Raw genomic sequence first — 25649 nt, 5'->3', positions numbered from 1 at the left:
TGTATGTCTTTGATACAATGAATAAAAAGATTTCGGATTAAATAAAACCAAATCATAATCGAACCGGACACTACAATTCGAAGCCCAAAGAAAGTGCATATCCGAACGAGATCATGAATAAACCAGTCATCATAAATGACCAATCATGTTATAAAATGGCAGAGCTGATAATCAAACCTCAGCTTTTTAACACAAAGGGCATTGCTTATCACATGGACAAGAGCTTTTGCTCCACTGCAAAACTTATTTCAAGAATGGAAATCTCAAACAATGCTTTGCTTGCCGAGAATCACTCCAAAGGGCAAGCTTTCTCGAACGCCTGCTGCTGCTTGCTGTTAAAATTCAATAATGGATGCACCGTTCGGTGCATGATTCAAAGTTTGACACCGAATGGTGCATGGTTTCAAAGTTTAGCACCGAATAGTGCATGATTTCAAAATTTGACATATTTTTATTGAAAAATGATAATAGGATAATTGTAAATTTAGTCTCTGTATTTTAAGATATTTACAAAATTAATCATTAAGCTTCAATTATAAATACCCTAACTCATTTAGCTTCAAAGTCATCTCAAATCATTTATTTCTCCCAATACTTGAGAGTTTTCTTGTGAGTTGTGAGTGTTTTTTGTTAACACCTATAAATTTTTTCTCTTTAATAAAAGATCTACAGTAGTCTGGAGACGTAGGCATAATTGGACGAACTCCGTTATCAATTTTGGATATTATTTTTCCGCTTTTATTTCGTATTTTTACTAATATGGTTATAGGGAAATTACTCGTTTAATTTCCAACAACTGGTATCAAGAGCTTTTGGTGGTTAATTTTTTCGGATTTTCTACGAGGTTACTATTGATGTAAATAGTGAATTTCATGAATAGTAAAATTTGGTCGGCGATACGAGTTTGTCGACGGATGTGTTCTAATATACAATGGTTCGTAGAAATTGTCAAAAACAATCCAAAATAAGCCATATTCGAGTGAGAGCGATGACTGCAGACGAAGGGAAGGTGAAAATTGAGAAGTTCGATGGTGCGGACTTTGGCTGTTGAAAGATGCAGATTCAAGATTTTCTGTACCAGAAAAATCTATATCAACATCTCTCAAGAAAGCAACAAGAGGGCATGAAGGATGAAGACTGTGCTCTTCTCGACAGACAAGCTCTCAGAGTTATCCGACTGACATTATCCCGCAATGTTGCTTTCAATATAACAAAAGAAAATACCACGATGGGTCTTATGACGACTCTCTCCAGTATGTATGAGAAGACATCGGCCTAAAAAAAATCCATTTGATGAGGCGATTATTCAATTTGCAGATGGCAAAAGGGGCATCAGTGGCTCAACACCTAAATGAACTCAACACAATCACAACCCAGTTGAGTTCTGTGGAAATTGAATTCGATGATGAGGTTTGAGCTTCAATTATCTTATTATCTCTACCAGATAGTTGGAATGCTACTGTTACAGCAGTCAGCAGCTCGTCGGGAAACAGTAAATTGAAATTCGACGATGTTTGGGATTTGGTATTAAGCGAAAAAATTCGACAGAGAGAATCGGGTGAAGCATCAAGCTCCTCAGCCTTGCACACAAAGTCTATAGGGAGAACTTTAGAAAGAAATCCAAATCGTGGCAGATCGGAATCTAGAAAGGGAAAATCAAGAATGAGAAAGAAAAATTTTAACTGTTATAATTGTGGCAAGAAGGGTCACTTTAAAAGAGATTACCGAGCATTGAAGAAAGATACCGGTGTAGAGGAATCTGCCTACAAGACAGAGGAGATAGGTGATGCCATGATTCTAAGCGTCAACAGTCCGATTGAATCATGGATCTTGGATTCAGGAGCATCTTTCCACACCACCCCATGCCAATAAATCATGGAGAACTATGTCAGTGGTGATTTTGGGAAGGTCCATCTAGCTAATGATGAGACATCTGATTAAAGTTGCCAAACCAGACCACATGGAAGCTGAAAGGAGTGAGACATATTCCTGGTCTATTTTTTTTTTGATTCTGTAGGACAGGTTTATGGAGAAAGATATTGTACAACCTTTTTAGGCTGTGAATATAAGATTACCAAATGAGCACTCGTCATTGCTCGTGGTAAGAAGACTGATACTCTCTATGTAACCTCAAACTTAGAGAATACCATTGTAGTAGCAGATATGTTGAGTTAATCGATCGATGGAATTGGCCAAGAGGGGGTGAATTGACAATTAAAATTTTGGTGGAAGCTTTTTCATAAATTAAAAAGATTTGCACAGCGATTTAGAGTGGTTCGACTTTCTCAACCAAAGTCTACGTCCACTACCTTAGCTATCCACACTAAGGATTTTTCAACAAATTCACTAATTTATTCTTTCTTTTGAGGCCAAAGAGATAACCTTACAACTCCCTCAAGAATATACCCCAATTCTTGAGAACACTCTTTCTCAAAGAGAAGATTACCAATTTGCAAACTTACAAGAAAATCCTCACAAGGTAGTTTGTTTGCACAATTCTAGAACAAAGAAAAGAAAACTAAAAAATGAATACAATTGAGTACAAGTAGTGTTCTTGAAAGCAAAATGAATATTAAATGAAAAATAGGCTTGAAATGCTTAAACTTGAGGTTTGATGCTTTCTCTTTGATTCTCTCTTGATTCTTGTTTCTTGTGTTTTCTTCTTTTTGATCAATGGCTTCTAAGCTTGTTTAAATACTCCTTCAAATGATCCTGAATGTTGGGGATGATTAGTGGAGTCAATAGAGCCGTTTAAGTGTGAAAACAATTAATTAAATCAGTTGGGAGCGTCAGTGCATCGATGCATACCCAAGGTGCATCGGTGCATCAAGTGTAAAATTCAAATATTTTGACCGTTGGACCCTTAGTGCATCGATGCACGAAGAGTGCATCGATGCATAAAATGCATTCGATATTTCAAAATAGACTGAGTACATCGATGCATGACTTTGCATCGATGCATCAAATGCATTCAATGTTTTCATAAAACTCTGAGTGCATCAATGCATAGTATGTGTATCGATGCATGAAATGCATTCGATGTTCAATTTATTCCATGGTGCATCGATGCATGGATTGGTGCATCACTTTGAAAAATTAATTTTAGGCTTGATTTTGGTTCAAAATACTTTGTGAAAATTGTTTCAAAAATATATTAAGTATAAAACACAATTTTACACATTTAGTAAGGTTTGAAATTGATCTTTGAAGACTTGGAGTAATAATTTGATATTAGAGTAATTAAATCGAATATACTTAGAAAATCATTTGTAAAATCTTAAAATTCATTTATACTTAATTTGTTATATCGAAACATCAAAATGTTTTCAACAATCTCCCCCTTTTTGATATAACAAAACATGTGTGTAATTTTAAGATTTTCTTTAAAAATAAATTTTAAAAATTACTCCCCCTTACTCTAACACTTCTCCCCTTTAACACTTTTACACTTCTCCCCCTTTTTGTTAAATCAAAAAGACTTAAAAAAAATTAAACAAGGTTTTGAAAAACATATCCATTGATTATATATATATAGCTTAAGCAGCTACGATCAAAGATCAAAAGAGAGATTAGCCATTAGCTTTCATAAACAATATTCATAATCAAATGTGAAATGGCATAATTGGTCATATATGTCTAATGATGCAAAAATAAGAAAATTCAACCAAACTAAATATATATATTAAGTTCAAACTTCCAAACATCCAAATTATACCTCCAAACAAATTCAAACAATCCAAAGAAAACAATAATCCCAAAGCATTCAAAAATGTTTTAACAAGAAAAGTTCAAAGATGATCCAAAACAAAACAATGTATACTCGTCTATAGAAGGATCGGGAGGAGGAGGAGGAAATCGTGATTGCATCTCAAGAGTAAGAGCATCCATACATGCAAGCATCTCCCTTTGAAACTCCATCTGTCGAACTTCCAAAGTGTCTAAGCGATGATTTACCGCTTCATGAGTAGCAGTCAAGTGAGTTTCAATGGAAGCATACCGTAGATCAAATGTCTCAGAAAACGAACGAAAATATGGAGGCACTTGATCCTCTTGTGGAGCTGGTTCCAGTGCAGGCTCATAATCTGGTACGTGATCGTCGATATCTTGCATAAGCTGTTGAAGTTCGGTATCATCGTCAGCAGCCGGAGGAGGAGGAGCACGAGAGGAGCTAGGAGCAGCTCGTGAAGAACTCGCTCTCGGAGTTTGATTACAGGGTCGAAAGACCCAAAGACCGATTTCCTCGTCTTATTTTCAATCCGCTTTCTTTAACGAGGTGAGATTGATTTGATTTTGGAGAGGGATGGGATTGTCAAGAGAGACGTTTAGACCAAGTTTGATAAAAAGGTTACTAAGAAGACATCCATAAACTAATGTTTCGACATGTTTTGAAGGAACAATGTTTATGATATCTACTAGCTGACTAAATATAATATGGGCCAGATTTATTTTGTTCTTATTCTTGAGACAGTGCATCCACCAAATCTCTCATACGAAGAGTGGAGTACCTACCTCCGGATGGTCTAAACCACCAAGAGATCATCAAATAAAGAAAACGATCGTGATGAGATCGTAGAGTACTAATACTAGCTTTTGGAACATAGGGACAATCCACAGTTTCATTCTCATTATAAATACCATCGTCATCTAACCTAAAATGGAAAGCTATAGTCTCGAGGTCAATATTAATATATTGTCCTAAAAGGTAGGATCTGATTGCTATAGTTCCACACTGAGTCTGGTTTTGAATACATACCGCATTGGAGTAGAAAATGCAAACTAAATGATGATAGACGATAGGTTTGAGGTGAAACATTTTATCAAACTTCCAAGTTTTAAGAATCGGAAGGTATTCGAAGTCAATATCTATCATGGCTTGAAGAGAAGGAATACACTCTTCCCGGATTCTATAGGATTGAAAATAATTTATGTACCTAGAGTACAAGTCGTCTCTACGACGTTCAGGCATATTAAAACAGGATCCTATAAGACTATTAGGTGGAGGAGGAACGGGATTAGGAGGTCGGGTTGAACGACTCGATGAAGTCCTAGGAACGGGATCAAGGTTCTCTAAACCGAATCCTAATGGGCAAGGTTTTGAAAACTATTTGAAAATAATTTTTGAAAAATCATAATATGTATAGTTTTCATGAAAACAACATAATTAAATCAAAAACATCAAATTTTAAAATTAAATTCAGATTTTTGATTTTTTTAATTTCGAAAAATTATTTTTTTTTAAAAATTGTGAGTTTTTGATGGAATTGGTTGTAAAATCTAGTTTGAAATCATCAAACAATCAATGCCCGATATAATGTTCATCCTAGAACTAATTAAAACTAGTCCTAAGATCAAAATATGATAAACTAGAAGTTTTTAGAGAAATACCTTGAAAATTTCAGATTGATGAGAATGAGATGTTGTGTTGCACGATTTAATGATAGTAGCAGGACTTTGAGATGAAATGAGGATGAATTCCGATTAAAAACGTTGTTTTTGGAGTAAGAGGAGAATTTAGAGAGTGAGAGAGGCATGCGGCTGATGAGGGTGTAGTTCTAGGGTTTGAAACAAATGAGAAAATAAGCCTTTTAAACCCAAAACCCGATGGATGCATCGATTCATGGTAGTGTGCATCGATGCACATTCAAGGCATGTATCGGTACACCTTCATGGTGTATCGATGCACATTCAAAGGGATACATCGATGCACTGTTAAGTGTATCGATGCATGAAGCACAAAAATATCAAAAATCCGTTTTAAAACACTCAGAATGCTAAATTAATTAGCTTTAGTGGTATTGGCAACTCATATATTGAAAATTAATCATTTTCACTCAATCAATTAATTCTTAAACTACATTTGAACATAAAATTAATTTTCACCAAAGAACATAAACTTCCCTTAACTAATAGCAATGAATGCAATCAAAAATTACTATTATAAGCATTTTTCATTTATTCTTAAAGGTGCTAAAATTATTTTAAACACTAAGGTGGTGTTTGTTTTCACTGTGCAAGCTCTTCAAAGCACTTATGTCTGCGTCGCGCAGACCACGCGCAGACATTAGGCTTCGCAGACTGTTTGTTTTTTAGAAGACAGAAGCTCTTCAAACGTCTGCGCGAGCTCTTCTTGGTGCAGACTTGGTTTTATATCTTCAAAGGTCTTCAAACCTCTTCAAGAACAATTATAAAATATAGTTATTTATTTAAATAATTTTAAATAATTTAATAAGGTTATTTATTTTAAAATAATTTATTATAAAATAATTTATTATAAAATATAGATTGATTTATTTTAAAATAATTTATTAGTATGGATTGATTTATTTTAAAATATGGATTGATTTATTTTAAATAATTTATTAGTATGGAATGATTTATTTTAAAATATGGATTGATTTATTATTGTAGTTGTATGGATTGATTTATTTTAAATAATTTATTAGTATGGATTGATTGATTTATTTTAAAATATGGATTGATTTATTTTAAATAATTTATTAGTATGGATGATTTATTTTAAAATATGGATTGATTATTTTAAATAATTATTAGTACGGATTGATTTATTTTAAAATATGGATTGATTTATTATTGTAGTTGTATAGATTGATTTATTTTAAATAATTTATTAGTATGAATTGATTTATTTTAAAATATGGTTTGATTTATTATTGTAGTTGTATGGATTGATTTATTTTAAATAATTTATTAGTATGGATTGATTTATTTTAAAATATGGGTTGATTTATTTTAAATAATTTATTATTGTAGTTGTATGGATTATTTAAATTTCAGTATTGTAAAACTAAAATTATTTAAATCTCAGTATTGCAAAACTCTTTTAAGTTTAAAAAATCAGTTTATTTATATTTCAGTTCATTTTAGCAGTCTGCAGACGTTAAAAACAAACAGTCTTCTTCTTGCAGACTGCAGACTTTTGGTCCACCTCTTCTGCTGCAGATGTGGTCCGCAGACTGCAGACCTTTTACCTCTGCAAAAATAAACACCACCTAAGTGAAGATATGTCAGTTAAACCTAATTCTCTCCTAAGTGTCCAAAATCTTTCTTTGTCTAAAGGTTTTGTAAAGATATCCGCTAATTGGTGCAAAGTATCAACAAATTCTAGAGCTACATCTTCCTTAGCGACATGGTCTCTAATGAAGTGATGTCTAATTTCAATGTGCTTAGTTCTAGAGTGTTGGATGGGATTTTTAGTGAGACAAATAGCACTAGTATTGTCACACTTGATAAGAATAGTACGTACTTCAATTCCATAATCAAAAAGTTATTGTTTCATCCATAAAACTTGTGCACAACAACTACCAGCTGAAATGTATTCTGCTTCAGTGGTAGATAATGCAACACAATTTTGTTTCTTTGAAAACCAAGAAATCAGCATATTTCCAAGGAATTGACAAGTACCGGAGGTGTTTTTCCTATCTAATTTGCATCCTTCATAATTCGTATCAAAAAAGGCATGCAAGCTAAAGCTAGAGTCTCTAGGATACCAAAGTCTTAATCTAGGAGCGTCCTTAAGGTATCTAAAGATTCTCTTAACAGCTAGTAAATGGATTCCTTAGGGCATGATTGAAATCTAGCACATAAGCAAACACTAAACATAATGTCTGGTCTACTTGCAGTTAGATAAAGCAAAGAGCCAATCATTGACCTATATATTTTAACATCCACACATTTACCTCCTTCATCTATGTCAAGCTTTGTTGATGAGCTCATTGAAGTGTCATGAGGTTTCCCATTTTCAAGCCAAACTTCTTGAGCATATCGTTGACGTACTTAGCTTGATTGATGAAGATGCCATCTTTTCTTTGCTTGATTTGAGTCCCAAGAAAAATGAGAGCTCCCCCATCATGCTCATCTCAAATTCACTTTGCATTAGCTTAGAAAATTCTTAGCAAATAAAATCATTAGTAGAACCGAATATTATATCATCAACATAAATTTGAACTACTAATAAATCTTTACCTTTATGCTTTAAAAACAATGTAGTGTCAACCTTCCCTTTGGAAAAACCTTTTTCAATTAAAAAATTTGGCAATATTTCATACCAAGCTCTAGGGGCTTGTTTTAAACCATAAAGTGCTTTTGTCAATTTAAGAACGTGATTTGGAAATTTTAAATCTTCAAAACTAGGAGGTTGTTCCACATACACTTCTTATTTTATAAAACCATTTAAAAATGCACTTTTAACATCCATTTGATATAATTTAAATTCATGAAAACATGCAAATGCTAATAACATTCTAATTGCTTCCATCCTAGCTACTGGAGTGTATGTTTCATCATAGTCTATGCATTCTTCTTGAGTATACCCTTGAGCAACAAGTCTAGCCTTGTTCCTCACTATATTACCACTTTCATCAAGCTTATTCCTAAATACCCATCTAGTACCTACAGTAGATTTATTACTAGGCCTTTCAACTAATGTCCATACTTTACTTCTCTCAAATTGATTTAACTATTCTTGAATAGCCATAATCCAATGTTCATCATTTAATGCTTCTTTAATATTCTTAGGCTCTATGCGTGAGATAAATGCAACATAATTACAAATATTTCTAAGAGAAGATCGAGTTGTTACCCCTTTGAATGGATCACCTATAATCTCACCATCCTTGACATAGTTGTATTCCCTTGGGTAAGATACTTCTCTTTCTTTAATGGTTGGATTCTCGAGAAGATCTTGAATTTCCTCATCATTCGTTTCTTCCTTTGATAATGGTTCTCCAACGTCATGTCCAACGTCATTTATATTTATAATGCCTACATCATCATTCACACAAGAATCCTTCCTCGGAAGGGGATTATCATCGAAAACAACATGTATAGACTCTTCTACTACTAAAGTTCTTTTATTAAATACTCGATAAGCTTTAGAATTTAAGGAATAACCCAGAAAAATTCCTTCATCACTTTTAGCATCAAATTTGCCAAGGTTTTCTTTACTGTTGTTTAAAACAAAACATTTACATCCAAAAGGATGAAAATAGCTAATATTAGGCTTTTTATTTTTGAAAATTACATATGGAGTTTTCTTTAAAATCGGCCTAATCATTACTCGATTTACAACATAACAAGCGGTATTTGTGGCTTCCGCCCAAAAATATTTTGGCAAATTGTTTTCACAAAGCATGGTTCTAGCCATTTCTTCTAAAGTTCGATTTTTCCTCTCAACAACTCCATTTTGTTGAGGGGTTCTAGGTGTTGAAAAATTATGGCTAATACCATTAGAATTACAAAACTCAGTAAATCCAAGATTTTCAAATTCAGTGCCATGATCACTCCTAACACTAGTTATAGAGTAACCTTTTTTCATTTTGGATTATTTTTGAAAATGTGATGAAATGTTCTAATGCTTTATCTTTAGTACTTAAAAATAGAACCCCAGGTATATCTAGAATAGTCATCTACCAAGACAAATGCATATTGTTTTCCACCCAAGCTAGTAGTTCTAAATGGCCCAAAAAGATCTATATGGATCAATTGTAATACTCTACTAGTTGATACATCATTAATGGATTTAAAAGAAAACTCGCATTTGTTTTCCTTTAGCACAAGATCACAGATTTTATCATTATCAAATTTTAGTTTAGGCAACCCTCGAACTAAATCTCCTTGAATTAGCCGTTGCAAAACATTCATACTAGCATGTCCTAGTCTCCTATGCCATAACCAACTAGCATGCTCATCCTTAGCAACTAGGCATAAATTAGTCATATTAATAGAGTCTAAATGCACCATGTATATGTTTCATATTCTATGATGTTGAAAACATTTTGATGTTTCATATAACAAATTAAGTTAAATGAATTTTAAAATTTTACAAAAGATTTTCTAAGTATATTCGATGTAATTATTCGAATATCAAAATATTACTCCAAGTGTTTCAAAGTTCATTTTAATGCTTACTAAAGTGTAAAATTGTGTTTTATACTTAAACTATTTTTAAAACAATTTTATAAAGTATTTCAAACCGTTTCAAAGCCAAGAAAAATCAGATTGTCTAGGGGGTACAGATTCCTCCTGTAGGTTTTTGGCTCTGAGAAAACAGAATGTCAAGGGGGTATAGATTCCCCCCAGGGGATACCGATTCCCCCTATCTAACGGTTGAAATCAGATTGTACTTAGGGAACCGATTCCCCCCATGCTCCAAGCTGTTTTATTAATGGATTCTCATCTCCAAACGGCTCCAAAACATCCCCAACGGCTCCAAAACATCCCCAACGGCTATATACGATTTCAAACACATTCCAAGGTATAAATACAAGCTAAGGACACTTGAAGAAGAAAGAGAACAACCATCCAAGCAATCAAACACAAGAGAAGAGTTTTTCATTCTTATTTCATCTTTCTCTTGTAAATATTTTGTTCTTATGAGCTTAATTCTTGTAAACACCTACCTTTGAGAGGTTTTCTTGTTTACTTATTTTATCCTTTTGTAAAGGGGAAAAGTTCTAGCTTATTCCGTGTAAAAGCTAGGGAAAGGTTCTAGTTTAGCCCGAAAAAACTAGGGAGTTTGTAAGGTTACTCTTTATCCTCAAAAGAAAGAACAAATTAGTGAATTTGTTGGAAAATCCTTGGTGAGAAGCTAAGGTAGTGGACGTAGACTTTGGTTGAGAAAGTCAAACCACTATAAATCGCTGTGCAATTATCTATCTTTCAATCTCCTTACTCCCTAAACACAAAATCGTTCCGACCCCTCTTTGTAAACCGTTCCGGTTATCAATTCGAGCTTCTGAAAATTCCAACAATTGACATCAGAGCCTAACTCGTTAAGAAGGTTTAACCACCTTGAGACGATCCTCGAAGAAGCTCTACCAATTCCCAATGCAACCGACAAAGAAATGGTTTTTTCCTTCGGTGTTTATTATCTTGAAGAATATCCTATTATGGATTCACAACCGGTCAACAAGTCACATTTCTTAAATGGAGCAAATTATGCACATTGAAAGAATAAGATGATGTACTTTATTCAATCCTACAATCTAGGAGCTTGGAACTCAATCATGGACGGTTACTCCTATCCACCAGGCAAGTACAACGACTGGAGTAGAGAAGAGCAGAAATATTTCCAGCTTAATTCTAAGGTTATACATATTCTATTATGTGCTTTAGGCCCAAATAAATATGGAAGAATCTCATCTTGTTCCAGTGCCAAAGATATTTGGGATAAGCTCCAAGTCACTCATGAAGGAACCGACGAAGAGAGGGAATAAAAGAAAAGTCTTCTTAACCATAGCTACGAGAACTTCAAAATGAAACCCGATGAAGACATCAAAGCTATGACGGATAGATTTTCTGTGATTGTCAACGGTCTCAAGGGATATGAAGAAGTAATCTCAAATGAGAAGCTTGTGAGGAAGATGATCTACTCTCTTCCAAAGGAGTGGCAATCAAAGAAGACAACCATTATCGAATCAAGAAACCTAAAGTCTCTCACTCTCGACGAGCTAATTGGTTCCCTTCTCACTCATGAGATGATGGTGAAGGAAGATGAAGAAAGGGAAGAGAAAAAAAGTAAGAAGAAGAAGAAGAAGAATGAGGAGGAGGTAGGCATTGCCTTCAAATCCACCAATGAAAGCTATCAAGATTCAAGTGATGAGATGGATGAAGACGATGATGAACAAGAAGAAGAGATGGTCAAGCTCTTGAAGAAACTCAAGAGATTCATGATTTACAAGGAAGTGAAACATGAATCAACCAAGAAGAAGAGTCCCCCGGTATGTTTCAATTGTCAAAGAAAGAGGCATGTCAAGTATGAATGTCCTCTTCTAAAGAAAAAGAGGAAGAAGGAATTTATTGCATCTTGGAGTGATGAAGATGATTCTAATTATGAAGATGAAGTAGTCAACCTATGCCTCATGACCACTCAAGAAGAATTCGAGGTATCTTCTAACTCAAATGAATTTAATTCATTTACTTTTGATGAGTTATAAGATGCTTATAATAGGTTGTATTTGGGATTTGAGACCATGAATTCCAAATATACAAAATTAATTTCAAAACTCAAAATTAAAGATAATTTGATTTTGAAAGAAAAAGTTGATTTTGAAAAATAATTTAGAGCTTTCAAAAATCAAAATAAATTATTTAGAAAAAGAAAATTTTGAGTTAGGAGTTAAGCTTGAAAGCTTAATAAAAGAAAAAGAATTAATATCTAAAACAACCAATTATGTTTAAATATGGCAAAATGCTCACATTGCCATTGTCATGGTCATATGGAACATACTTGTCCTTTGAAGAAAGGAAAACATTTTAAAATTAGGCAAGTATGGGTTCTGAAAGGAACAAGGGGCATTGAAACTAACGTCCAAGGATCCAAAGCAATTTGGATACCAAAATCTACTTAAATGTCTCTTGTAGGTGTTTGGAGGCAATGGTGATGAAAGTGATGATATTCAAGATGCTCTAGCCACACATGAAAAAGGAATGGGTAACCTCTAAGCTTAATGTTTATAATTTTGGTTATTTGGTTGCTCATTTGATTTTAAGCATGCATGAGTTTTGGTTTTAAATGATTATGCATCATTGTTTTAATCTCATGTATGTTGAAAAGATGATTATGATGAACATTTTAAAGTTATATTAATTTTTAAGAATTTTTAGTTCATCATAATAAAACTTTGGTCAAAATTGGTTTTAATGCAATTGATATCTCTCTAACAATTGATATCAATTTTTCAAATACTTTGATTTTACAAATTTTAAAATTTTTGACCTAAATTTGAATGTTTATGCATGTGGTTTAAATGAAAATTATATATCTCTAACAATTGATATCAAAATTTTCAAATGCATAACATTTTTGGAAAACTTTATGCATATGCACTTAATTTTAACAATTGGTATTGATATCAAATTTCAACAATTGGTATCGCATAAAGTATTTTTTTTATTCTTTGTTGAAATTCAATTTTGTTTAAGTGTCTTGTTCTTAAAGCTAAATTTTATTTGGAATGCATTTATTGATGGGGAGCTTTGATTTTTTCAAATGATTTTTAAAATGTCAAATTTACTACTTACTCTCCAAAGTTATTTTGAACTTCAAAGATTAGAGTCTTTTTGATTTAACAAAAAGGGGGGAGAAGTGTTAAGGTGTTAAATGGGGAGTAATTTCAAACTTGATTTCAAAATCTTAAAATTACTCAAATGTTTTGTTATATCAAAATGGGGGAGATTGTTGAAAACATTTTGATGTTTCGATATAACAAATTAAGTTAAATGAATTTTAATATTTTACAAAAGATTTTCTAAGTATATTCGATGTAATTATTCGAATATCAAAATATTACTCCAAGTGTTTCAAAGTTCATTTTAATCCTTACTAAAGTGTAAAATTATGGTTTATACTTAAACTATTTTTAAAACAATTTTACAAAGTATTTTGAACCGTTTCAAAGCCAAGAAAAATCAGATTGTCTAGGGGGTACAGATTCCCCCTGCAGGTTTTTGGCTCCGAGAAAATAGAATGTCCAGGGGGTACAGATTCCCCCCAGTGGGTACCGATTCCCCCATGTCTAACGGTCGAAATCAGATTGTACTTAGGGAACCGATTCCCTATGAGGGGTACCGATTCCCCCCACGCTCCAAGCTGTTTTATTAATGGATTCTCATCTCCAAACGGCTCTAAAACATCCCCAACGGCTATATACGACTTCAAACACATTCCAAGCTATAAATACAAGCTAAGGACACTTGAAGAAGAAAGACAACAACCATCCAAGCAATCAAACACAAGAGAAGAGTTTTTCATTCTTATTTCATCTTTCTCTTGTAAATATTTTGTTCTTGTGAGCTTAATTCTTGTAAACACCTACCTTTGAGAGGTTTTCTTGTTACTTATTTTATCCTTTTGTAAAGGCAAAAAGTTCTAGCTTATTCTGTGTAAAAGCTAGGGAAAGGTTCTAGTTTAGCCCGGAAAAACTAGGGAGTTTGTAAGGTTACTCTTTATCCTCAAAAGAAAGAACAAATTAATGATTTTTTTGGAAAATCCTTGGTGAGGAGCTAAGGTAGTGGACGTAGACTTTGGTTAAGAAAGTCGAACCACTATAAATCGTGTGCAATTCTCTATCTTTCAATCTCCTTACTCCTTAAACATAAAACCGTTCTGACCTCTCTTTGCAAACCGTTCCGGTTGTCGATTCGAGCTTCCGAAAATCCCAACATATGACCAACAAGCATAATCCTATTAGATGCAATGTCAATGACTTTACAACCATTAATATCAAACATGACATTGAATCCCTTATCACATAATTGACTAATACTCAATAGATTATGCTTTAATCCATTCACATATAAAACATTCTTAATTTGTATAGAAGAGGTATTACCTATAGTACCTATACATTCAATGTGACCTTTTGAATCATCACCAAAAGTCACTTCTCCTCCATTTTGGCGTTGAGCTATATAAACCGGCTTTTGTCTCCGGTCATGTGTCTTGAGCATCCACTATCAAGGTACCATGAGTTTAAATTTATTTCCTGTGCCTTATCAATGCTCCTTTTCATACAAACATAGATTAATTTTTTTATTTTTGGTACCCAAATTCTTTTTGGTCCATATTCATTAGTTTCCAAAATCATAGTCCCCTTAGGTATCCATTTGTGTAGGATATCCATATATTTAGTAGTAATGAGTCCTTTAGGAACCCATATACTTCTAACAATTTTTCCATTAGAGGTTCTTTGGGGACCTCTATGATTGTAGTTTTTAAAACTTTTTCTAACAAAGTTGGTTTTTGAATTTTCCCTTTTTTCAAAATGTTTTGTTCCAACTTTATCAAAAGAAGTTTTAAGATCATCAATTTTCTTTTGATGATCATCATTGACCTTTGAAAGTAAATTTTGCAAATCTAAATTTTTCTTTTCAAACTCTTATAGTTTGATTTGCAAATCACTAATTTTACTTTCAAAATCATTGTTGGTCTTGGATATGAGCTTATTTTCATTTTTCAATTTTGAAACATAATTTTTATATTTTAAAAACAATTTATCATAATCCGAAGCCAACCCATTATATTCCTCTAATAACTCATCATAAGATAAATCATCTAATTCAAATGAGTTAGAGGTTACCTTAGAATCTTCCCCGAATGCCATCAAGCACAAGTTTGGCTACTTCTTGTTCCTCTTCATCGGAACATTCTTCATCACTTCATGTAGCCACATGAGCCTTGTGTTTATTCTTTGATTGACCATTTCTCTTCAATTGTAGGCAATCACATTTGATATGCCCCAGCTTTTTGCATTCATAGCAAATGATAAGGTCCTTCTCTTTTGGTTTATTTTTTAGGCCTTCATTTCGTTTGAATTTTTTTCCTCGGTAAGGTCTCATCATTTTTCTGAATCGTTTGGCAAATAATGCCATTTCCTCGTCATCTTCATCCGAATCACTCTCATCTTTTGTGGATTTGAGAGCAACTCCAATATTTTTCTTCTTCTCATTCTCCTTTGGTGTCTCGTTAATCTTATCGAGGTTCACCTCATCTTCAAGCATCATTTCATGAGTGAGGAGGGAACCGATTAGCTCTTCAAGAGTTAAGGACTTTAGGTTCTTAGCCTCGATGATTGCCGTCTTCTTGGATTGCCATGATTTTAGAAGTGAGTAAACTAACTTCCTCACAAGCTTTTCGTTTGGAATGATCTCTCCATATGATTTGAGACCATTGACAATCTTTGAGAATCTATCCGTCATAGCTTTGATATCTTCATTTGGTTTCATCCTGAAATTTTCATAACTATGTGTTAGAAGACTAATTTTAGATTCTTTTACCTCGTCGGCGCCTTCATGAGTGACTTGAAGTTTATCCCATATTTCTTTGGCGGTTGTATAAGATGAAACTCTTCCATATTCATCTGGTCCAAGAGCATAAAATATGATATGGATGGCTTTGGAGTTGAGCTGGAACATTCTTGTCTCTCTTTCACTCCACAATCTTGGATGAGTGAGAGGCTTGATATATTCGTCTTCTACATCATTCCATACTCTCTTGTCACTTGCTTGAATGAAATACATCATCATATTCTTTCAATAGGCATATTTAGCTCCATTGAAGAAATGAGGCTTGTTGACGGGCATCGAATCGAGACCGGAGTCGACATTTGAAGTAGAGGTCATTGATGACTTGATAATCGATATAACTCTTCCCGAATCGAATCAAGAGGTGATTAAACCTTCAAATGAGTGAGACTATGATACCATTTGTTGAGTTAATCGATCGATGGAATTGGCCAAAAGGGGGTGAATTGGTAATTAAAATTTTGGTGGAAGCTTTTGCAGAAAATTGAAAAGATTTGCACAACGATTTAGAGTGGTTCGACTTTCTCAACCAAAGTCTATGTCCACTACCTTAGCTATCCACACTAAGGATTTTCCAATAAATTCACTAATTTGTTCTTTCTTTTGAGGCCAAAGAGGTAATCTTACAACTCCCTCAATAATATACCCCAATTCTTGAGAACACTCTTTCTCAAAGAGAATATTACAAATTTGCAAACTTACAAGGAAATCCTCACAAGGTAGATTGTTTGCACAATTCTAGAACAAAGAAAAGAACACTAAAAATGAATACAATTGAGTACAAGTAGCGTTCTTGAAAGCAAAATGAATATTGAATGAAAAATAGCTTGAAATGCTCAAACTTGAGGTTTGATGCTTTCTCTTTGATTCTCTCTTGATTCTTTTTCTTGTGTTTTCTTCTTTTTGATAAATGGCTTCTAAGCTTGTTTAAATACTCATTCAAATGATTTTGAACGTTGAGAATGATTAGTGGAGTCAATAGAGCCGTTTAAGTTTGAAAACAATTATTTAAATAAGTTGGGAGCGTCAGTGCATCGATGATACCCAAGGTGCATCGGTGCATCAAGTGTAAAATTTAAATATTTTAACCATTGGACCCTTAGTGCATCGGTGCACAAAGAGTGCATCGGTGCACAAAGAGTGCATTGATGCATAAAATGAATTCGATGTTTCAAAATAGTCTGAGTGCATCGATGCATCAAATACATTCAAAGTTTTTATAAAACTCTGAGTGCATCGATGCATAGTATGTGCATCGATGCATGAAATGCATTCGATCAATTTATTCTGTGGTGCATCGATGCATGGATTGGTGCATCGGTGCATCACTTTGAAAAATTGATTTTAGGCTTGATTTTGGTTCAAAATACTTAGTGAAAATTGTTTCAAAAATATATTAAGTATAAAACACAATTTTACACATTTAGTAAGGTTTGAAATTGATCTTTGAAGACTTGGAGTAATAATTTGATATTCGAGTAATTAAATCGAATATACTTAGAAAATCATTTGTAAAATATTAAAATTCATTTATACTTAATTTGTTATATCGAAACAAAATGTTTTCAACAAGATACTGATGAAAAATCAAACATATGGCACCAAAGGCTTGACCATATGAGCGAGAAAGGGATGAAGACATTTTTGTCAAAAGGGAAGCTGTCGGATCTAAAGAATATATATGTCGGACTAATCCTCATCTTTGGCAAACAAAAGAAAGTCAGTTTTGCAAAGATTGACAATACACCCAAGGCAGAAAAGTTAGAGTTGGCTCATACTGATGTATGGGGACCATCTCCAGTTCCATCTCTTGCAGGCTCACTATATTATGTCACCTTCATCGATGATTCTACAAGGAATGTGTGGGTTTATTTTCTAAAGAAGAAATCAAAAGTCTTTGATACCTTCAGAAAATGGAAGGCCATGGTGGAAAATGAGACTGGTTTGAAAGTCAAGCAGTTGAGGTTTGATAATGGAGAAGAGTACAGAAATAGTAGATTCAGAGATTTCTTTGTAAACAATGGGATCAAGATGGAGACAACAGTTCCCATGACACCGCTGCAGAATGGCGTAGCAGAGCGCATGAACAGAACTCTGAATGAACGTGCCAGAAGCATGAGGATACATGTCAGCTTGCCCAAATTGCTATGGGCTGAAACTATCAACACTGCAGCTTACCTGATCAACCATGGGCCCTCAGTTCCCTTAGATGGAGGAATACCAAAGGAAGTTTGGAGCAAGAAAGAAATAAACCTTTTACACTTAAGAGTGTTTGGTTGTATTTATTATGTACACATAAATTCTGCCGAAAGAAGTAAATCTGATGTCAAGTCCAACAAATGTGTCTTTGTTCGTTATGGTGGTGATGAGTTCGGTTACCAGTTTTGGGACTATGAAAATTGAAAGATCATCAGAAGCAGAGATGTCATTTTTAATGATAATGTGATGTACAAAGACAGATCAATAATAGAATCAAGTAACTCCAATACTGAAGCCGGAACAAAAGAATTTGTTGAGTTTGAGGAGATTTCTGGAAATGATGTTTAGATCAGTTCTGAAGCAGTTCAAGAAGAACCACACACACCAGAACTGAGACGCTTCTCTAAAATTCCTAAACCAACCCAACGTTATTCGCCTTCTTTGCACTACTTGTTGCTAACTGACAATGGTGAACCAGAGTGCTATGATGAAGCAATGCAGGTGGAAGATTCAATCAAGTGGGAGTCTTTCATGAAAGATGAGATGGACTCGCTTATGTCAATTCAGACGTGGGAATTAGTGAATTACCACTAGGCAAGAAAGCACTCCATAAAAAATGGGTTTACAGGATCAAAGAAGAGCACGATGGGAGCAAACGCTACAAAGCAAGATTGGTTGTCAAAGGCTTTCAGTAAAAAGAATGTATTGACTACAATGAAATTTTCTCCCCAGTAGTGAAACTATTTACAATTAAACTGATGTTGAAAATTGTAGCTGCAGAGAATCTACATCTTGAGCAGTTAGATGTGAAGACAACTTTCCTTCATGGTGATTTGGAGGAAGAAATCTATATGAGGCAGCCAGAAGGCTTCATAGAGGCAGACAAGAAAAACCTGGTATGCAGGTTGAAGAAGAGCTTGTATGGTTTAAAACAAGCTCCTAGACAGTGGTACAAGAAGTTCGATAGTTTCATGAGTAGTAGTGGTTTTACCAGATGCTAAGCAGATCATTGTTACTACATCAAGAAGTTCGACAACATCTTCATTATTTTATTGTTGTACGTTGACGACATGCTCGTTGCAGGCTCAGACATGTAAGAGATTATAAACTTGAAGGAAAAATTGTCGAAGCAGTTTGTAATGAAAGATATGAGCTCTGCAAAGCAGATTCTTGGGATGAGGATCAAGAGAGACACAAAGTCAGGGACTGATGTTATCACAGGCTAAGTACATCAACAAAGTACTCTCCAGGTTCAACATGCAAGATGCTAAACCAGTAAGTACACATTTAGGTGTTCATTTTAGACTCTCCAAAGAACAGTTACCAAAGATGGAGGAAGAACGTGCACACATGGTGAAGGTGTCGTATGCCTCAGCAATTGGAAGTTTGATGTATGCCATGGTTTGTACTAGACCAGATATTGCTCAAGCAGTGGGAGATGTTAGCAGGTATAAATAATCAGGCCAGGTACACTGGGAAGCAGTCAAATGGATCCTCAGATATCTGCAGGGTACCACAAACAAAGCACCTTGTTTCAAAGGTGGAGATACGATGCTGACAGGCTATGTATATGCTGACTTAGCCGAAAATGTTGACATCAGAAGAAGCACTACAGGGTATGTTTATACTTTAGGAGGTACCGCAGTGAGTTGGGTTTCTCGCCTACAGAAGATAGTTGTTCTCTCCACAACCGAAGTAGAATATGTCGCTGTTACGGAAGCTAGCAAGGAGATGGTTTGGCTCCAAAGTTTTTTGGAAGAGTTAGGCAAGAAACAAGAAAATAACGTCTTGTATTGCGATAGTCAAAGTGCTATCCATCTAGTAAAGAATCCGTCTTTTCATTCAAGGACAAAGCATATACAATTGTGATATCATTTTATCCGGTCTCTTCTGGAAGATGAGATTTTGAAACTTGAAAAGATTAGTGGAGCTCAAAATCCGGCAGACATGTTAACAAAGACAGTGACTACGGACAAACTGAAGTTGTGTTCAGCTTCAGTTGGCATGCTAGAGTAACAAGACTAGAAATGCTGCTGCATTGATAGAGGTGTGAAGATAGATTAAAATCAGTCTTCAAGTGGGAAATTGTTAAAAGTCAATAATGGATGCACCATTCGATGCATGGTTCAAAGTTTGGCACCGAATGGTGCATGGTTTCAAAGTTTGATAGATTTTTGTTGAAAATGGTAATGGGATAATTATAAATTTAGTCTCTATACTTTAGGGTATTTATAAGATTAGTCCTTAAGTTTCAGCTATAAATACCCTAACCCATTTAGCTTCAAAATCATCCCAAATCATTTCTTTCTCCCAATACTAGAGAGTTTTCTTGTGAGTTGTGAGTATTTTTTGTAAACACCTGTAAATTTTCTCTCTTTAGTAAAAGATCTGCAGTAGTCTGGAGACGTAGGCATAATTGGCCGAACTCTGTTATCAATTTTGGGTATTATTTTTTCGATTTTATTTCGCATTCTTACTATTCTGGTTATAGGAAAAGTACTCGTTTAATTTCCAACACTTGCAGCATAAATCGAACTCATTTGTGTGGTAATACATGCATCCCACATAACCTTCCATGGGTTCTTTGCATCTCTGGTAAAGATCTTTTCTTAAGCCAAGGTTTCCTATTATTAAATCTATGTTGGCTCGACTCTGCACTTCTTTAGGAATCTAAGCTCTGATACACTAACATCCGACCCATGGATGTGGAGATGACATCCAAGGATCATCCACGCATGAAAACACTAACAAAATTCTAGAGCAATCGTATTCGATAATCCTTTTTTTCATGTCACTGCAATGTTTTATTTAGTGGTTTAGTTATTTGTTTTCAATGTCATATCTAAAATTGCCTCGTCTACTTATTTCTGCAGCTCCAAAATTATCATTTTCTTTAGCCAAAGTTTACTATAGTAAAATTGTAACACCCTAGACCAATACGACACACGGTCGACCGATGTAGGATGCCACACAGAACTATCGAATGGCTTACCAGCACCTTACTTACTCTTCTTTGTACTATAAAATGACCATTTCCGCAAATAAAACATCCACGAAATAATATAATTTAAAACTTTATACCAGAGAGCTTCCAAAATAAATATTTACAATCAAAATATTACAGACCGGCTCAACTGATACAACATGGTTTATAAGATATACATGCTCTTCAAAAATTGTTGAGACGTACTCTGAATTTGCACTGAGTCTAAACCTTGATCTATCCACCGCTCCTTGAACTCTCGATCTACTTACCTTTACACAGAAAACAATCTGAAGGTTAGCTCAACAACACACTAACAACTAAAACATACTAAAAGTTTATCACTGAAATGCTCAAGCTATCAAGTTTACTGCTATTTGATCTACTGTTATTGGTCTACTGATCTCTTCTGTTCTGCTTTGCTTTAGTGAGTATACTCTCTACTCTATGGTAGACATCATGGTGCAGCTGAGAGTTTTGTATCTCGGAACTCACACCCCCTCTAGTCTACTGAGAATATAACCCCCAAAATCTCTGCATCGGACACCACACTCTCGACTAGCCCACTCCTTGAGTGTCGGACCTTGCACCCAAACTAGTCAGCTTAAAGTGTCTTGTGCACTCTCTAAGATATCCGGACTGAATCTATACTTTCGACTTTGATATATTTTCCAAAGGAACTCAGGTGTCCTAGTCATTTTTCCGAATATTCAAACAAGGTTGGTCTTATTTTACCCTACTTTATTCTCGTTTCTAAGTTTAAAGTTAAATATTAATAAATGTTCTCACTTGTAATCTTATTTGAAAGAAATTATAAGTTTTTGGAAAACCCCACTTACCTCTATATTTTCTCTTAATTGAAAGCCTATTTTCAATCTTAGTATCGATATGACCTTACAATATCGATACCCTTGCTTGCCTACACTTACTCATGCTTTAAAACTCAAATCATACCCTTAGTATCGATATTGGCCTTACAATATCAATATCCTCTCTGCAGTATCAATACTCTATCTAAGGTATCGATACCCCTACAACTATTTCATCTATTTTAACCCAACTTTAACACCTTTTATAGCACTTATTCTAGTATTTTACACCTATTATCCCATTTATGGTCATACTATGGGTCTAGGGTCTCTCGGGTAACATTTTTTGCTAGAACAGACTGAAAGTATTGATACTAACCCAAAAGTATCGGGATCCCATTTATGGTCATACAATTATTCTCAATGTGCTTCACTGCCGCCATCAAAACCAATGATGTCGGGATCGGTTCACTCGCCGTATCAACCACGTTCGCCATTTCCACCCACCAACGAAGAAAGATCACTTCTTTATGCACCGATGAAAAAACACCAAACTTTATTAAATAAAAATAATTAATTCTTTACAATTAAGGGGAGAAATGGAAGAGAATTGAACTTGGGATTAATCTTTTACCTTGATTAATCAATGGGTTTTGCTTGAAACTGAAATAGAAGATTGAGAAAGATAAATTTGGGGATTTTTTTAGTTTAGGGTATTGAAACTGAGAGAGAACTATGAGGAAATAAATGACAGGTATTAAAACTTTCGTACGTAAAGATTGTTTTATAATTTTTAATAGTTAAAATAATTTAATAAAGTAAATATGCTAAAATTGATTGTCCAATCGATTTTAATATTGTATTAATTAATCATGATCGACCCACAATGAATATCTATTTTTGGTGAGCGAATTTTTAAGTAAGAGTTTTCTACATACACAGAGACTCGAACTCAAAATTTTATTTAATTGATATTAGACTGTTTATCATTTGAACCAACCTGTTTTAATACTATCTTTCTTGTTTTGTTATTACTTTTGAAAGAATTTATCAACTTAGTATCTCACACCGAAAAATATTTTACTAATAATTGATTAATAAAGATGATTAATGTCTATGTTATTTTTAGTAATCAAATTCATCAATTGATTTTTCGGATTAAATCATTTTAAGTTCGCATTTGGGTTATTTGTTCGGATGATGTTACATTAGGGCCACCGGAGCGACACATAGTAAAAATCCGAAAAAAATTTAAAATTTCTGTTAAAACACGTAAAGTCATAAACAATTTATAATTAAAATACAAATTCAAAAAACTATTTATACTTAATATAAAAATCAAATGTGACTTACACATCTCCTCTTCTGAGTTTTTCAATCGCATCTCTTACAATCCCCTCTCACTTTCTTTGTCTTCAATTCACAGGAAGAAGGGCGGAATGTTTTACGTATGAAACTAAATCAATGGGATTTCTTTTTCCCCGATGATGATGCCAAGGTGACGAGAATGGTTTCCTTGGTTAACGTTGGAGACATCAAATGGGGAGTCAGCCTTTTCTTCCTGTTTCTTCCTGCAATGGGTTGGTTTTGTTCAAGTATTGTTCTCATCTGTCAGATGAATTCTACGTCGGAAATCCCATCACCGGAGAATTAGTAACCGGAAAACATCTCGGCTGGAACGTTGGTCTCTGTGGATTCCTAACCGAAAAACTTCTTGGCCGGGACGGTAGTCTCTGTGGATTCTTTTATAACTCTTCCACATCATAGTACACGCTGATGTATCATCACTGGACAGATATACAGCAACCGATCCCATTGAATATGTTGGGGAAACCGGGTTATTTCCCACACGAACGTAGTTTTAAAATTAACCTAAAATGTCAATATTAAAACCACCAAAGGTTGCATAGCGGATAAACCTATCAAACTATTGAATATTGAAACACAATGGAAAAGAACCGAGTAAAAAACAATAAAGGAGATAACACACCAAATTTACGAGGTTCGACGAGAATATCGTCTACTCCTCGGGCACCACACCGGATGATAACTTCACTATATCACCAATATTACAACAAATGGAATTCTTTAGAATTCCAAAGTGGGAGAATGAAGAATACAAGAGGAAGAGAGAACCTATTTTTGGGATGATTTCTAATGGAAATACTTAGGCCTATTTATAGTTGAGTTTCAAGAACAATATGTTCAAAGTTTGGCCACCTACCAAAGAATTTTCCAATGTATACAAGTTAGCCACCAAATATGAAATTCACATGTTCAAAGTTTGGCCACCAACCAAGATGAAATTTCCAATAAGTTGGCCACCAACCAAGATGAAATTTCCAACTTGTCAACTTAATTTCTAGACAAATCTAACAAATCTCCACCTTGGCTTGAAATTACCAAGCCTACTCAACTTCTTCAACTCCCCAAATTTGTAGTGCCTCTAATTACGCTCACAAGCGCCACACACCCGAAGGTGTTCATACTTTCAGGATGTTAATCAAGTTCAAACAATGATTGAACTTGATTACTGTTACCACCTTGGTCATCATATCTGTGATTTTCTGATGTCGCAATTTTCTAAAGTAGAATCTTTCCTTCTTCAAAGATCTCCCGCACAAAGTGATACCTCACGTCGATATGCTTAGTCATTGAATGGTATACTTGATTTTTTCGCTAAGTGAATAGCGCTCTGACTGTCACAATAGAGACTAATGTGACTTTGAGCAACTCCAAAGTTTCCATCAACCCGTTAAGCCAAATTACTTCCTTTACAGCCTCTGAAACTGCCATTTATTCTGCCTCTGTAGTAGACAAGGCCACCGTAGATTGCAATGTAGACTTCCAACTTACTGGGCTTTAGCAAGAGTAAACAAATACCCAGTAGTTGATCGACGCTTATCCAAATCACCAGCATAATCGGAATCAACATATCCAACCATACATTAACCAAGTGCTTCATCCTGTTCAAAAACTAAACCAACATCCACGGTTTGTTGGAGATACCGTAGAATCCATTTCACAGCTTGCCAATGTCCTTCTCCAGGATCATGCATGTACCTGCTCACAACTTCAACTGCTTGTGAAATGTCAGGATGCGTACACACCATTGCATACATCAAGCTCCCAACTGCATTAGCATATGGAACTTTTACCATATACACTCGTTCTTCGTTAGTTTTAGGAGATAATTGAGAAATAAGTTTTAAATGAGAAGCCAATGGGATACTTACATGTTTGGTATTTTTATTCATGCCAAAACATTGTAATACCTTTCTCAGATACTGCTTATGTGTTAAACAAAGCTTCCCTCTCTGTCTATCTCTACTTATCTCCATACCAAGAATCTTCTTGGCCTCACCTAGATCTTTCATCTCAAACTCTTGATTCAACTGAGCCTTTAATTTGTCTATCTCCTTTTGACTCTTCGAAGCGATCAACATATCGTCAACGTACAAGAGAAGATAAATGAAAGATCTATATTTGAGCTTTTGCAAATACACACAATGATCATATTTGCTTCTAGTATACTTTTTCCTCCTCATAAAGCTATCAAATCGCTTGTACCACTGTATCGGAGATTGCTTCAATCCATATAGCGATTTGTTCAGCTTACAAATCCATTTCTCATAACCACCATCTTTGTATCCTTCTGGCTGTGTCATATAGATCTCCTCTTCTAAATCATCGTGCAAGAAAGCCGTCTTTACATCAAGTTGAGCTAGCTCCAAATTCAACTGTGCTACCAAGGCCAATAATATTTTAATGGAGGAATGCTTCACAGCAAGGGAAAATACTTCATTGTAGTCGATTCCCTCCTTTTGAGCGTAGAC

General features: G+C 34.5%; 1 long non-coding RNA gene across 1 annotated transcript; it reads right to left on the bottom strand.

Annotated features, from left to right (window-relative positions):
* Window positions 1–237: 237 nt before the first annotated feature.
* Window positions 238–20641, bottom strand: LOC120213576. Its single transcript, XR_005524802.1, has 2 exons — window positions 20540–20641; window positions 238–328 (listed from the first exon to the last, which is right to left on the bottom strand). It is a non-coding gene; the product is annotated as an uncharacterized LOC120213576 (long non-coding RNA).
* Window positions 20642–25649: the final 5008 nt, after the last annotated feature.

Source organism: Hibiscus syriacus, unplaced genomic scaffold (genome assembly GCF_006381635.1).
Source record: "Hibiscus syriacus cultivar Baekdansim isolate YM2019G1 unplaced genomic scaffold, ASM638163v2 tig00110044_pilon, whole genome shotgun sequence".
In the NCBI taxonomy this organism is placed as follows: Eukaryota; Viridiplantae; Streptophyta; class Magnoliopsida; order Malvales; family Malvaceae; genus Hibiscus; species Hibiscus syriacus.
Note: the sequence above shows the minus strand (reverse complement) of the source record. Positions and strands in the feature narration are given on the sequence as shown.